A 13,386-nucleotide genomic window follows, 5' to 3' on the forward strand; every position below is an offset into this window, starting at 1 on the left:
CTCTCTCTCTCTCTCTCTCTCTCTCTCTCTCTCTCTCTCTCTCCTTCCCTCCCTTCTCTCTATCACTCAAACTTAGGCACAGATGGTGAAATCTCAGGCAGGATTCAAACCCAAGTCTCTTCTGACTGCATACCTTCCAGTCTTTCCACTATGCCACACTATGCATCTTCTGTTCAAAGAAAGACTAATATTAAAAGAATCTAACCGAAAAAAAGATAAAACTAAAGGATTAGTATTTGCATCACAGATGGATTTGACCAAAGGACATATTATGATTCTCTTTATAAAAAGTTAAAAGGGTAGAGCATAGAGAGTCCTAGATTTGGAGTCAGTAAAGCCATAGATATAAATCCCTTCTCCTTTGATACTCAGCTGTACCATAATACAGCTTTGATTCTTTCAACCTGTTTCCTCACTGGTAAAATAGGACCGTGATGCCTGTAGCCTCTACCTTATAGGACTGTTATGAGGGTGATGTGATGTCATGCATACATAGTTTCTTGCACACTCTAAACTTTTCTAAGGGTCATTTGATATCATGTAAATAAAATATCTTATAAATCTTAAAGTGCTATTTTAGCATCAACTATTCATCCCTTGATTAACCAGCCTCCATATTGAAATTTGGTATAATTTGGACTGTCTCAAATCCATTTCCATGCTCCGTCTATTACATAATATGTACTTTACTTGTGTATTCATCATATAGGCTGTAAAGTATGGCATCATGGCTGAGTAAATGGATGGGCAGCCTGAAAAGATTGAGAAAGCTTGGTTAGAGTTTTGCCTCTGACATTGCCTATGTTTCATGGCTAAACCACTTAAATTTAATGCACCATGTAGCTTTTGAAGAGTTGTTGAAAGTTCCAGGGCCACAACAGTGAAGTAAGTTTCCATTCTGGTTATTTCTTATACCAATGAAGTAAGAAGTCCTGACTAAACCCTTCTCTCTTTCTTCCAAAAAAAAAAAAAGATGGAAAGGGGTGCTTCTATACTTAAATTTTATGGCTGTAGAGAGCCTAGAATTTTCCTTTGAAAATAGAGTTTTTAAGAATTTCTCAGGAATGGGACTTCAAAATCTGGAATGAGAAAAATAAAATAAAAAAAAGAAATCCATTCTACTTTTAACGGGTTGGGGGCCCAAGATAACAAACAAGTAAAATCTAAATGGACCCAAGAGGGGCCTTCCATTGCCAGTGTGTGTACCAATTAAAGAGAGCCAGAGCTTTGAAAATAAAATCTCACCACCCACCAGGAAGCATATGTATCCCATATTTCTGTGTCTATGGTAATTCAGTCCTAGCAATCATACTTTGTACAGCTCATTACAGAATTATAGCTCTTTTGACAAGAAAAATCCTTTGAGGGGGAGAAGCAAAGCAACATCCATGTCCATGCATGAAGAAAATCCCCAATCCAACCGAGTTCCATTCCATTTTCTTCTCCTTTTATTTTCACAAAATTGCATAAATGAGGAAATAGTGCCAAGGACCGATTAGTAATAGTTATTTCCTAATTGCAGGGGCAAGCATCCTGCATGTTTAAATAAATATTGTTAACTCTGACCTCTGGCTAGGCCAGGACTGATAAGGCAATTGTTGGACCTATATGAAGCCCATACAGTATGCTTGGAGTGGGGCACAGCAGGAAAACAGGAAACAATAAATCAGAAATTAGAGCACTGATTGTTGTAGCTAATTTCATCAGACTTCTGCTTAATTTCTCACTCTGTCATTCTAACCTGATTTTCTGGCCAACAGACTTTGCAAATTGCTGGTGTCACGTACAGGCAGCAAATAATAATCCTTACTTATTGTGACTGACAAATGAATGAGCAAGAGAACATAGTTTATTAGGGAAGGATGAACTGTGACATTCACCAGATACCTGCTCAGATGCTTTTTTAATTCATTTACCTTGATGGGCTGCATGACGCATTTCTCCAGGAGCAGAGATTTTGGAATCAGGCTTGCTTAATTGGGTTTGGAACTTGGTTTGATAATAGTGCACAAAGTAGAAATGAAAGAGAACGAGATAGAAAGGAGAGGCTATAAGGAAAGGCAGAGAGTCAATTGATTTGGATGGCAAGAGATAAAGTAGTAGTAACTGGACCATTTAGGTCAAATCTGAAAATAATATGTTTAGGATAAGTGAGATTAGTCAGCACATCATTTAATCCTATTATTGCTGCTTACATCCTGGATCGGTGGTGGGTGTCCAACCTGATGGTTTCTATCCACTGGGTTTTGATCATTACAGTTTAAAATAAGCTATGTTGAATTTTTATTCATTGTATACTTTAATGCTAAAAGGATAAAAGTGATATTTCCATTTCTACTTCTTTTTCAAGTATCAAATATCTTGTGTCTTTATCCTGACTGCATGACAAGTGTTTCTTGTATCCTGACAACATGTATTTCTTGCCAGGAAGTGGGTAGAAGTCTTTCCTTAGTGTCGGGAACGTCTCAGTTCAAGCCTTTGCTCTCCCACTACCTGGGTGACCTCAATGGGTCACATAACTTTCCTGGGGCTCGGTCCACTCATCTCTAGAGTGAGAGACTGTACTAGATGGTCTCTATGGTCCCTTCCCAACCAGAGTCTGTGTATGATCCCTCAGTGATCACACTGCTACTTGAGTGACCGCTTAACCTCTCTCTGCCCTAGACATCTCTCAAAGACTCTAAGTTGCAGAGGTGTTGACAATCCGCATCAGTGGAGGAAATCTTCATGATGGGGATTTTCTACGTGAATCGCACTATGAATTTGGACCCACACAAACCAATATAAGAGCTTGTTCTTTGTGCCGGTCCCTTTCATTGTCACATAGCACAAAGTCAGTTTTGCTTTCTATTAATTCTCTCCCAAAGTTATGCCTTGGGGTGCTTTCTCTATGTCTTTCAGACAGAAAGTAAAGGTTTTAAAATGGCAGAATCCTGAGTCTTTTTGGTACAATCTTTTAGCATTTTAATGGATTTTGTTTATTCCGCATCTAAGTTTATTTTCTACACTTGCCTCAGTTTTACTGATTACATCATAAAATGTCTTTCTCATCAGGTGCAAAGCCTAACTTTACCTCTCTTCTGTCAAGGACCAGTGCATTGCTGGATGTCAATAATATCCATTTAATCACAAAACTATCTCCCATGGCTGAAGGTGATGAGTAGACAAGTCCCTGGGAAGTCTGGATAGTTGTCATTTTAAACTCAAGTTCACTTTGTAGTGACCAACATAAGGGCTCATATTTTCCACCCCATCCTCATATCCTAGAGTCAATGTTAAGGGAGAAAAAGATCCAAGGATGTGAGTGAAGAAACCTTCGTATAACCTCTTTTAAGACACAAAGGAGCTTTGGGATCCCCCTTTAAAAATTTGCTCCACGTGGTAAGGCAAGAATTTAGAGTTAACACTACTTACTCAAATGTGTAGATCGTGTCCAACAGTTCACTGAAAGAGGCGGAATGCTAAGCTTCCCAGAAACTATGGTAGGATGTCCAGGAGAGAAAAGAGCAAACTCTTCTCCATACTGCTGCTGACCCAAAAGCCAGACATTGTAGAATAATTCCTTCCCAGTGTCTTCAAACTAACGTACATGCACAAAGTGCTCAAACCTCCCCAAATGCTAACCTTATTTTTCAGGTGTCCAATTTAATATACTTTGTGACTTCAGTTTAATTCAGTAAGCATTTAGTAAGCACATGCTGCATGCCCATCTCTGTACTAGGCACTGTGACTATAAAAACAAGGTCTGTCCATTTGTTATTACTCTTTACTCTTGTCATATGAGCCACCCACATTCTTTTCCACTCACACATATCCTTGATGAAATTCTTTATGTGATTTCTTCTGTGGAACTCATTTTTGGTTCAAATATACAAGAGCTTGACTTAACCTAACATAAGTCTTTGAGTTTCCATTTTCCTTTTTATTCCACTTTCTATTGCCCTTTTGAGTGACCCATAATTTTGATTCTCTGGAGATTTCTACTGGTGGAGCAACACAGTGAACTGTCCATCCAGTTGCATATCATAACTTAGAGGATCATAGATCTAGAACTAGATAAGGCTTTACAGGTCATCTAATCCAACCCACTAATTTTACAGATGAGGCAACTGAGGCCAGGAGAGTTTAAGTAACCAATCCAAAATCACATAGGTAGTAAGTTGCAGAGCTGAGACTTGAATTCAGGTCCTATGCCTCCAAGTGTAGCACTTTATATTGATTCAATGATTTTCTCATTATGCCACACTGACTCACAATAGATTATTTCTTATCCTTCTTTTTTCCCATCAGGATTTTAGTATCAAACTTTTTTGAGTGAATGCAAGCCACTTGATGGATGGGGAATAATTTTGGTTTTGAATTTTTAACCAGAGTTCTCAGAGTAACACAGAACCAAGTACAGAATGGGTACTTAATAAATGCTTGCTATAAAACTGCATGAATAAATGAAAGGCTGTGAGTAGAGTCTGACTTCATGAATTCCTTTCTTAAAATCAACACTCAAAGTTTGATCTCATATGACAGTATTGTTTTATACTACCAATATAGTGCAAGACCCTTCACATAAGTTGCAAATTGCACATTATAGTGAACCCTCTTATTTAATAAGTATTTCTCATGCTAACTACTTAGATATTTTACTAATTTCCCAAGACTTATCAGAGCTACCAGAATTATTCTTGTATTTGGGGGCCATTGTTAACAACTAAATAGTATTAATGAAACAAAGAGAAGCACTGCTCTGATGTGGACACAATTTGTTAAAAGTGAGAACTCTGAACAAAGATTGATGTGGGAGCTAATGTTTGGTGCAAAACAGTGTAATGACTCGCACTAAAACTTTTTCAGAGGTAGAATGAGCATGATTGGGCAAACTGTTATACAACTTCATGTTGATTGGGGAAATGGCATGGATTTAGCACTTTATAAAAAACATTTTATGCATTTTTCTTCTTTTATTTTTTTACTGCCAATCATACATACCTGAATTTGAGTGTGTTGAGTGTGCATAAAATACTATATCTTTAATGTTAAGTCAGTTGTGTGAGGGAAAAGGAGAAAATGAGAGCCATGAAAGAAAGAATTGGAAAACAAATTAGCGGCTTGGCACAAGAAGTATAAAATCGGCAACACACTCGCTGAAAATTAGAATGGAGCAAATGGTAGACCAAAAATAATTAGAAGTATTAAAACTAAGTAAAACAACTGACAATTGTATATATGCAAAATAATTATTAATAATATTATAATTATTATAATAACCCTAAAATGAAAATTCATAGGAATATTATAGCCCAAATTCATAGCTCCTATGCTGAAGAAAAAATATTGTGAGCAGACATAGAAGAATTCAAATACTAAGGAGGTATAACAAAACCATGCAAGATTTAGCAGCCATAACTTTGAAGAAAAGAACTTGGAATATGATATATCAGAAGTCAAAGATAGAGGTTTACAAGCAATAATAATTTACCCAGAAAAAGTCAATATAATTCTATAAGGGAAAATGGATTATTAGTGAAATAGAAGACTTTCAAATATTCCTGATGAAAAGATTAGAGCTGCACTGAAACTCTGAAGAGTAAACACAGAAGTCAAGAGAAACACAAAAAAGGTAAACATGAAGGAATAACCATAAAAGGCTAAAAACGAATAAACTGTATTCTAATGTAGGGAGATGATACAGATGCTCTCTCAAAATGCTATCATAATCAGAGAACATAGAGGAAGTTATGAAAAAGAAAAAGAGAAAGGCTGAGAATTGTCATATAATGTTTTTATGATCTTAAATGAAGAATGGAAAAAGAGGAAAAAATTATCTCATAATCAGGTGCAAAAATAGAAGTCTATATAAATAAGGGGAAGGGAGAGGAGGAGCAGGAGAAAATTGAACTTAACTCTCAGCTGAAGTGATCAAAGCAAGGAAGAATCCACATACATACAGAGTTTGGTTCACAAAGTCACATTCAAAACAAATTAGAGGAAGAAAGAAGAAAATAACTTTTGAATTTCAATATATAGAAAGAATTCAGAACTAATCAAGTGGTAGAGAGGTGTACACAGGATAAAATGAACAATTTCAATTATAGAAATTTTAAAAAGTTTTTTAATAAGAAAATCTAGAATGATAAAAATTGAAAGGGAATCAAGTAATAAGTAGGAAATAATCATAGCATCATTTCCTAAATTATTCCTTCTTTGAGCCAAATCTGATGAGAGTAAAGTTAAATATTATCCTTGTAAGGATGGGATTTGTGCAAGGGGAATCAGACCAAAGGAGCCAGAGAAGGCAGTTGCTGACAGTTGCTGACAGTAGAGATGAGAGAGGATTCTGGGATCTCTCTGAGGAGGAGGAAGGAGAGGAGAGGTCTTTGGGAGGAGGACTGGGAGGAGAGAGGAGGAAGACATCCCAGCTCAGATCCAGTCCAGAAGACTTCCTGAGGAGCTTTCTTTTGGAAATTGAAACCCTGATTCCCTGATCAAAGCCATTCCATTGCACCTCACTCATCAAGACTTCAACCATTGAATCAGCTAAGTTTGGACTCCATTTTGGGAGCAATCTTTTACTCTCTTTCACCCATTCCCAACTTTGCCAAGAGACTCTTTTTTCAGTCAAACCTTACAATTATAGAAAAGGATGGAAATAGAAAAATAGAATTAGAAACAGAAGGAGAAGGGCAGACAGGAGAAGCTTAGGTGTGGGAAACACTAGGGTTCCCACCCAAGTGATGGACCCCTTTGCAATAGTGAAGAAGGCACCCCCAAATCCCTCTGCCCTCCACCCCTTTCCCCTATCCCTGATTTGAGAATAAAAAAAAAAACATTCAACAGTCAGATAGTCTTTCAGAGTGCCTGAGAACCACAGCTTGGTCTGGCTGCCTCCATCTTGAAGCCGGACCACCTGCTGTGAAATTAACTGATCAGGGGGAGGTTTGTATGAACCTCATCCTTATTCAGGATCAGATTGGGGTACCACATACCTTGTCTTATAGGGAAGCCTTGCCCCAGCTCCTGTGGGGCAACATGACCATCCAGGTCTCCCAGTTTTGGGGTGACACCCCCTTAAAGTTTCCTAGTATATATTCGGCCCCAGGGGAGTGCTGGGAGAGAGACTCACCTCAGAGACTTTCTCTATCTCCTCCTTCTATCAAACATTCCCTGATCTTCCCTTCTTATGTAAAAGTTCTTTCAAACTTCTTTTATATGAAATAATTCATCCCATTCTATGTTTCTCTTCCCTCTTGTGCAGTTTTCTTTTTCCTCCCTTAATTTTGTTTTATTTTATATCTTCCCATTACAGACAATTCATACTAATAACCTTCTATGCATTTTCCTCCTAATTGCCCTAAATTTGATAAAATTTATAGAAGTTATAATTATGATCTTCTCATATAAAAATATAAGTTCAACAATTTAACCTTATTGAATTCTTACATTTTCTTTGTCTAGTTTACTTTCCTATGCTTCTCTTGAGTCTTCTCTTTGAATGTTAAGTTTTCTATGAAGTTCTAATCTTTTCACTAGTAATTCTTGAAAGTTTTCAATTTCATTAAATACTCATTTTTTCCCCTTCAGTATTTTACTAAGTTTCACTGAAAAGGTGATTCAAGGCTGTAATCCTAGTTCCTTTGCCTTCTGGAATATCATATCCCAAGCCTAGTGGTCCTTTATATGGATTTTGGGCAATGCAGTTCCAGGAGTTCAAGATTTTCCAACTATAAGTTTTAAATAGAAGCAAATAAATTATGTTTAATCCTACTTGTGGCCTTATGATATATGAATTATTTATTTCTGATTACTTGAAGTGTTTTTTCCCTTTTGGTCTGGATGCTCTAAAATTTAGCTATAATATTTCAGTAATTTTCCCTTTTATATTTGTTTCAGGAGATGATTGGTAGGTTCTTTCAATTTCTGTTTTACTCTCTGAATCTATGATTTCGCAGTAGCTTTCCTTGATTATTTCTCTTAGTATGATATCTATGTTCTTTTATTGCTTTTGGTTTTAAGGCAATGCATTAATTTTAAAATTATCTTTCTGTGATTTATTTCCCAATTCAGTTGTTTTTCCAATAAGAAATTTCATATATTTTTTCTTTTTTCTCATTCTGCATTTGTTTGATTGTTTCTTGACTCGTGGAGTCATTATTTTCTGCTTGTCTAATTCTAATTTTCAAGAAATAATTTTCTTCACTGAGCTTATGTATTCCTTAGTTCTACCTTTTAGAAACTTGTTTTCATCAGTAAATGTTTGTACCTGCTTTTCCATTTAGCCAGTTCTATTTTTTAAGAGGTTATTTTCCTTGGCAAATTTTTGGACATCACCCCAGCCCCCCCCCTTTTTTTTGGTGCGTTTCCTTTACCAAGCTATTTTTATTTTACATGGTTTTCCTGCATCACTCTTATTCTTAATTTTTCTTCTTTCTTCTTTGATTTTTAAAGTCTTTTTTGTGCTATTCCATTAGATCTTTTTCAGCCTGAGAACAATTTACATTTTTCTTTGATGCTTCACATATAGCTATTTTGTCAATCCTGTCCCCTTCCTTGTTGTATTTTGAACCTCTCTGTCCCCATAGAAACTACCAAGAGTTGGATTAGGTTTTTTTTGTTTGTTTATTGTTCATTTTTAACAGTTTATTTTTTGATTATTTTTACTGTATGGTGAAGTTGAACCTGTTGGTGGATTAAGGAGGGTTCTGTCCTATGTTTCTTTTGCTGAGTCTTGAGACTTTCCTTTTGGTTGACACTAGGCTTTGGAATCTCCCTGGTGGTTTGCAATGGTGGGAAGCCTCATTTCTATATTGATGGGTGACCTCACTGTTGGCTTATATTGAGGGTAGAGATTCTCTTCTGGACAGCTCTAGAAGTGTAGCTTTATTGTTGACCAGCCTCAAAAGGTGGAACTTCACTATTGCCGAAACCAGAGGCAGAGCCTTGCTGTTGGCTGGAGGCTCATGCTTATGGAGTTGCACAGGAGGCTTGTGTCAAGTTGGGCCTCAATGTTGAGAGGGTAAGACCCCTGGGATTCAGTCTGCCCCTTCTGCTACCTTCTCAGACTTTGTTCTTCTCCTACTCCAGTGAGACAGAACTCTTGTGCTGGTCCTCCAGGGTGCTCTTGTCCAGTAAGTTGATTGTCTCTTCCAAAATTTGGTACGAGGTTTTGGTTTTCAATTGTTTGGAGAGGAATTTGAGAGGGCTTAGGAGGGTGACTTCCTTTTTCTGATATTTTGGCACTGGAAGTTGTTTTTTATTTTATTTTTTAAATCAACTTAATGGATTATTTATGTAATTCCCTCTCACCCCCCATAAAACTGGCGCCTGGTTTCATTTATTAGTTCACTGGTTTTTATTTATTCAATTTCATTAATCTTTCCTTTGATTTTTAGGATCTCTATTTTGATGTTTAATAGGGAGATTTTAATTTGTTCTTTTTCTAGTTTTTAATTGAATGTCTAATTAAGTCATCTACCTTTTAGTTTTTTTAACTAATGTAAATGTTTAAAGATACAAATTTTCTCTTGAGTACTTCTTTGGTGGCATCCCACAAATACTGGAAAGTTGTCTCGTTGTCATTATCTTTAATGAGATATCAATTGTTTCTTTGATTTGTTCTTTTACCAATTCATTCTTTAGGATTAGATTATATAGCTTCCATAGATTTTTAGTCTATGCTTCCACTCACCTTTATTGAAAATAACTTTTATTGTGTTGTGGTTTGAAAAGGGTTCATTTAATTCTACTTTTTTTGCATTTGTTGGTCAGAATTTTATGTTCTAATACAAGTTCAATTTTTGTGAAGGTGTCACGTACAACTGAATAAAAGATATATTCAATTCTATTCCCATTTATTTTTCTCCAGAAGTCTATCATATCTAAGTGTTCTAAAATCTTTTCACCTCTTTTACATTTTAAAAATTGTTTCATGTTTAGATTTATTTAGTTCTGAGAAGGGATAGTTGATGTCCCCCACTGTAGTTATTCTGCTTATTTCTTCCTCTAACTTTTCCTTTTGGAATTTAGATGCTTTGTTATTTGGTGCTTATAAGTTTAGTACTGATATTACTTTGTTTATGGTACCTTTTAGTAATATGTAACTCTCCTGCTTATATTTTAGCTAGGTTTATTTTTGCTTTGTTTTGCCTGAGATCACAATGGCCTTTTTTATTTCAGCTGAAGCATAACAGATTCTGCTCTAGCCCCATGTGTGTCTTTCTGTTTGAAGTACATTTTATATAAATGACATATTGTTGGATTTTGGCTTCTAATCCATTCTTCCATCTGTTTTCTGGGTGAGCTCTTCCAATTCCCATTCCCATTTATGAATACTAACTGTACATTTTCCTCTTTCCCATTTTACCCTGCTTCTTTTTCTCCCTCTTTTCTCCTTTTCTCCTATCTCTCTTCAAAAGTCTATTTTGTTTCTAAAAATTGCCTTCCTTAATCCACTCTTTCTTTTATTATTCCCCCTACTCCCATATCTTTTCTTTCCCATTATTCTATGAGGCAAGGTAGATTTTTATACACACCTGAGTTTATATTCATATTCTTCCCTCTTTGGACAAATTCTGATGAGAGTGAAGTTCAATCATTGCCCATCACCTCCTCATTATCCCCTCTGCTATAAAAATTCTTCCTTGTGTGCCTCTTTTATGGGAGAAAATTTTCCCCATTCTACCTCTTTCTTACCCTTTCTCCTAGTGGGTCCTTTTTTCCTATCCTTTTTCTTTTCATAGGAGATCAAGTATATTAACTACATATTCTTTGCTCTTCTATTTTTTTAAAACAAGCTATTTACCCTTCCCTTGTCCTCTGGTGGCACTTTCAAATATCATCATAGTGTAACTTAAACCAGAAAAGAATACAAAAGGAGGGAAGTGAGACTAGGATAGATATGAAGAACTTTAGAAGTAGAGAGGGACTAGAGATCATGCTGAAGGATAAGATTAGGTGTAGGAAGAATAAGGACAGGAGGATGTGAATGGATCAGTTATCTCTGGCTATTTTCTTTTTTTTTGCAACATTTGCTGCTACTGCCTTTCCACTGTCTGAATCAAACGAACGCACTCTGTACCTGGATGAGCTAAGTCACTGGGATCTATAATCTCTGGGACCTTTAGCTCTTATTGTTATCCAGATCGCTTTTAGACCTGCCTCTGCTGCTACTACTACTCCAGACTGGATTACCAGAGGCCATTCTTGAGAGGTACAAAGCCACTGAGATCTGCATTCTGGGGACCATGCAGCCACATCTTCCCCCACTCAAGTCATTTTCTACTCTATTGCCATGGTATCCATCCCTTCCCCTCTTGCCACACACACTTTCTACCTCTTGCTTTGAAAACTGAAATGAAACAATCCTACCATCGCTTCTTGAATGTGTATGTACCTTGACTTCCTAATTATTCTACTCACTTTGTCATTTTCCAGTCTGTAACTACCTTCCATGGGTCCCACTCTACTGTGTACAGTGTTGCCCCTATTAAAATGTAAGCTCCTTGAGGGCAGAGACTGTCTCCTTTTTGCATTTTTATCCTGAGGGCTTAGCACATTGTGTCTAATAAATGCTTTCTCTTCATTTATGAGAGTGAAAGTTATGAGTAATTGTGAGATCAGGGGAATTGCTCTTTCTTTATGGGAGCAAAAGTGCAGAGCTATGAGCAGAGTATTGATTTGTTCCCATTCAACACTGAGAAGAAGAGGCAATTTTCATTTTCCTCATTAGAATGTAAACTCCTAGGGGATGGGAAATGGTTAATTTTTTGCAAGTATATCGCTAACATCTAGCACAGTGCCTGGCATACAGTAGGCATTTCATAAATACATTATCGATTAGTTGATGGGGGAATACAGAGAGACGTTTTGAAGCAAGTCATATTTTTTTTCATGTTTTCTATCCGAGCACGGATAAACCAAGTGTCAGAAGATTTAATCAGTTCTGAGATGATGAGGATCTGGACTTTGTGGTAATAGTAGAAAAAGAGAGAAAGGGATACATTTGAGGTATAATGGAAAGGGAAGCTTTGACAGAATTTGGTTACAGATCAAATATAAACTTAACTAATATGCAGACTATGATAGCAGGTTCGGAGCATGAGAGAATGCTGGTGCCACTGAGAGCAATATGGAATTTGGTTGGGTGGATGTGGATGGTTTCTGTTGGATCCAGGAGGCCAGTGTACTGCCTACTTAACTCCAGAGATTTTCAGCATTACAAAAAAAACCCTAATTAACTAGTACTCCTGACCCAGCATGCCTGTAGGGCCTAACCACCTGCTCCTACCATTTCACAATTGACTGCCTCCAGGTGTCATGCTAACAGGTTTGGATCAATGAGTAATTGAAGCTGAAGCTGGATGCCACTAATTATATCATTAAATGCGTGTGACCTCCACAGATGGATTTCTGATCATGGATTCCCCTGTTGTAGGAAGATGATGGGGTCACCAGTTTCCAAAGGGAGGAGCAAGGTGAGGGGACAAGAACTGTTCTCTGCTCTTGGCAGAGAACCACATGGTTTACACAACTATTCATTTATTACATGCATGTGTACATAATGAATCACAGTGCACGTCTGCAATAGACACAAAGACTTGCCAGAGGTCCGTGGGTATGCTGGCTTTGTTAAACATGCCACAAAATCAGAAAGAAAGGAGCAGAAAAAGAGGGCAAGAGACTGTCTACACTGTTCTCTCCTATTTCTGCTTGATGAACTACTCTAAGATGTGCTTTTTAATTGTTTTACTACCATCTAGGCTAGTAGTTTTTGAGCATTCCTCATCCTTTACAAACACACACTCTCCTTTTCCTCAGGAAAAAAATTATTAGGGATGTTTCCATTTTGAAACCTGAGAAGATATATTTTTACACTTGTGTGAGTTCAAACTGAAATCTGCATATTAAGATAAAAAGTTTTTTCTCAATGTAAATTGCTGTGTGTGTATGTGTGTAAAATGATACATGTTTACATACTGAACTTCCAGGCTATGATCTGCAGCATTGGATTTCAACCCTGGGACTAGGCTGCCTCAATTGTCGAGACCTCCCTTCATCTCGTTGGTCCAGACCCAACCAAGACTTGACTGTTTTTTGATCCACCATAGCAGGAGTTCTATTTCTCTTACCCCTACTTCACCTCTTTCTTTGAAAACTGTAATCAAACCACCCCTATCATTACTTCTGGAAAGGGTATCTTCTTGATTCCCCTATTCCATTCACCATCACTGTGATTTGGCTACAATTCCCTTATAAATATATACACATTATTTTTTTCCATTAGAAAATAATCTCTCTGAAGGGTCTTGGTCTCTCTCTCTCTCTCTCTCTCTCTCTCTCTCTCTCTCTCTCTCTCTCTCTCTCTCTCTCTCTCTCTCTCTTTCACACACACACACA

The sequence above is a fragment of the Gracilinanus agilis genome, chromosome 6 (assembly GCF_016433145.1).
Source record: "Gracilinanus agilis isolate LMUSP501 chromosome 6, AgileGrace, whole genome shotgun sequence".
In the NCBI taxonomy this organism is placed as follows: Eukaryota; Metazoa; Chordata; class Mammalia; order Didelphimorphia; family Didelphidae; genus Gracilinanus; species Gracilinanus agilis.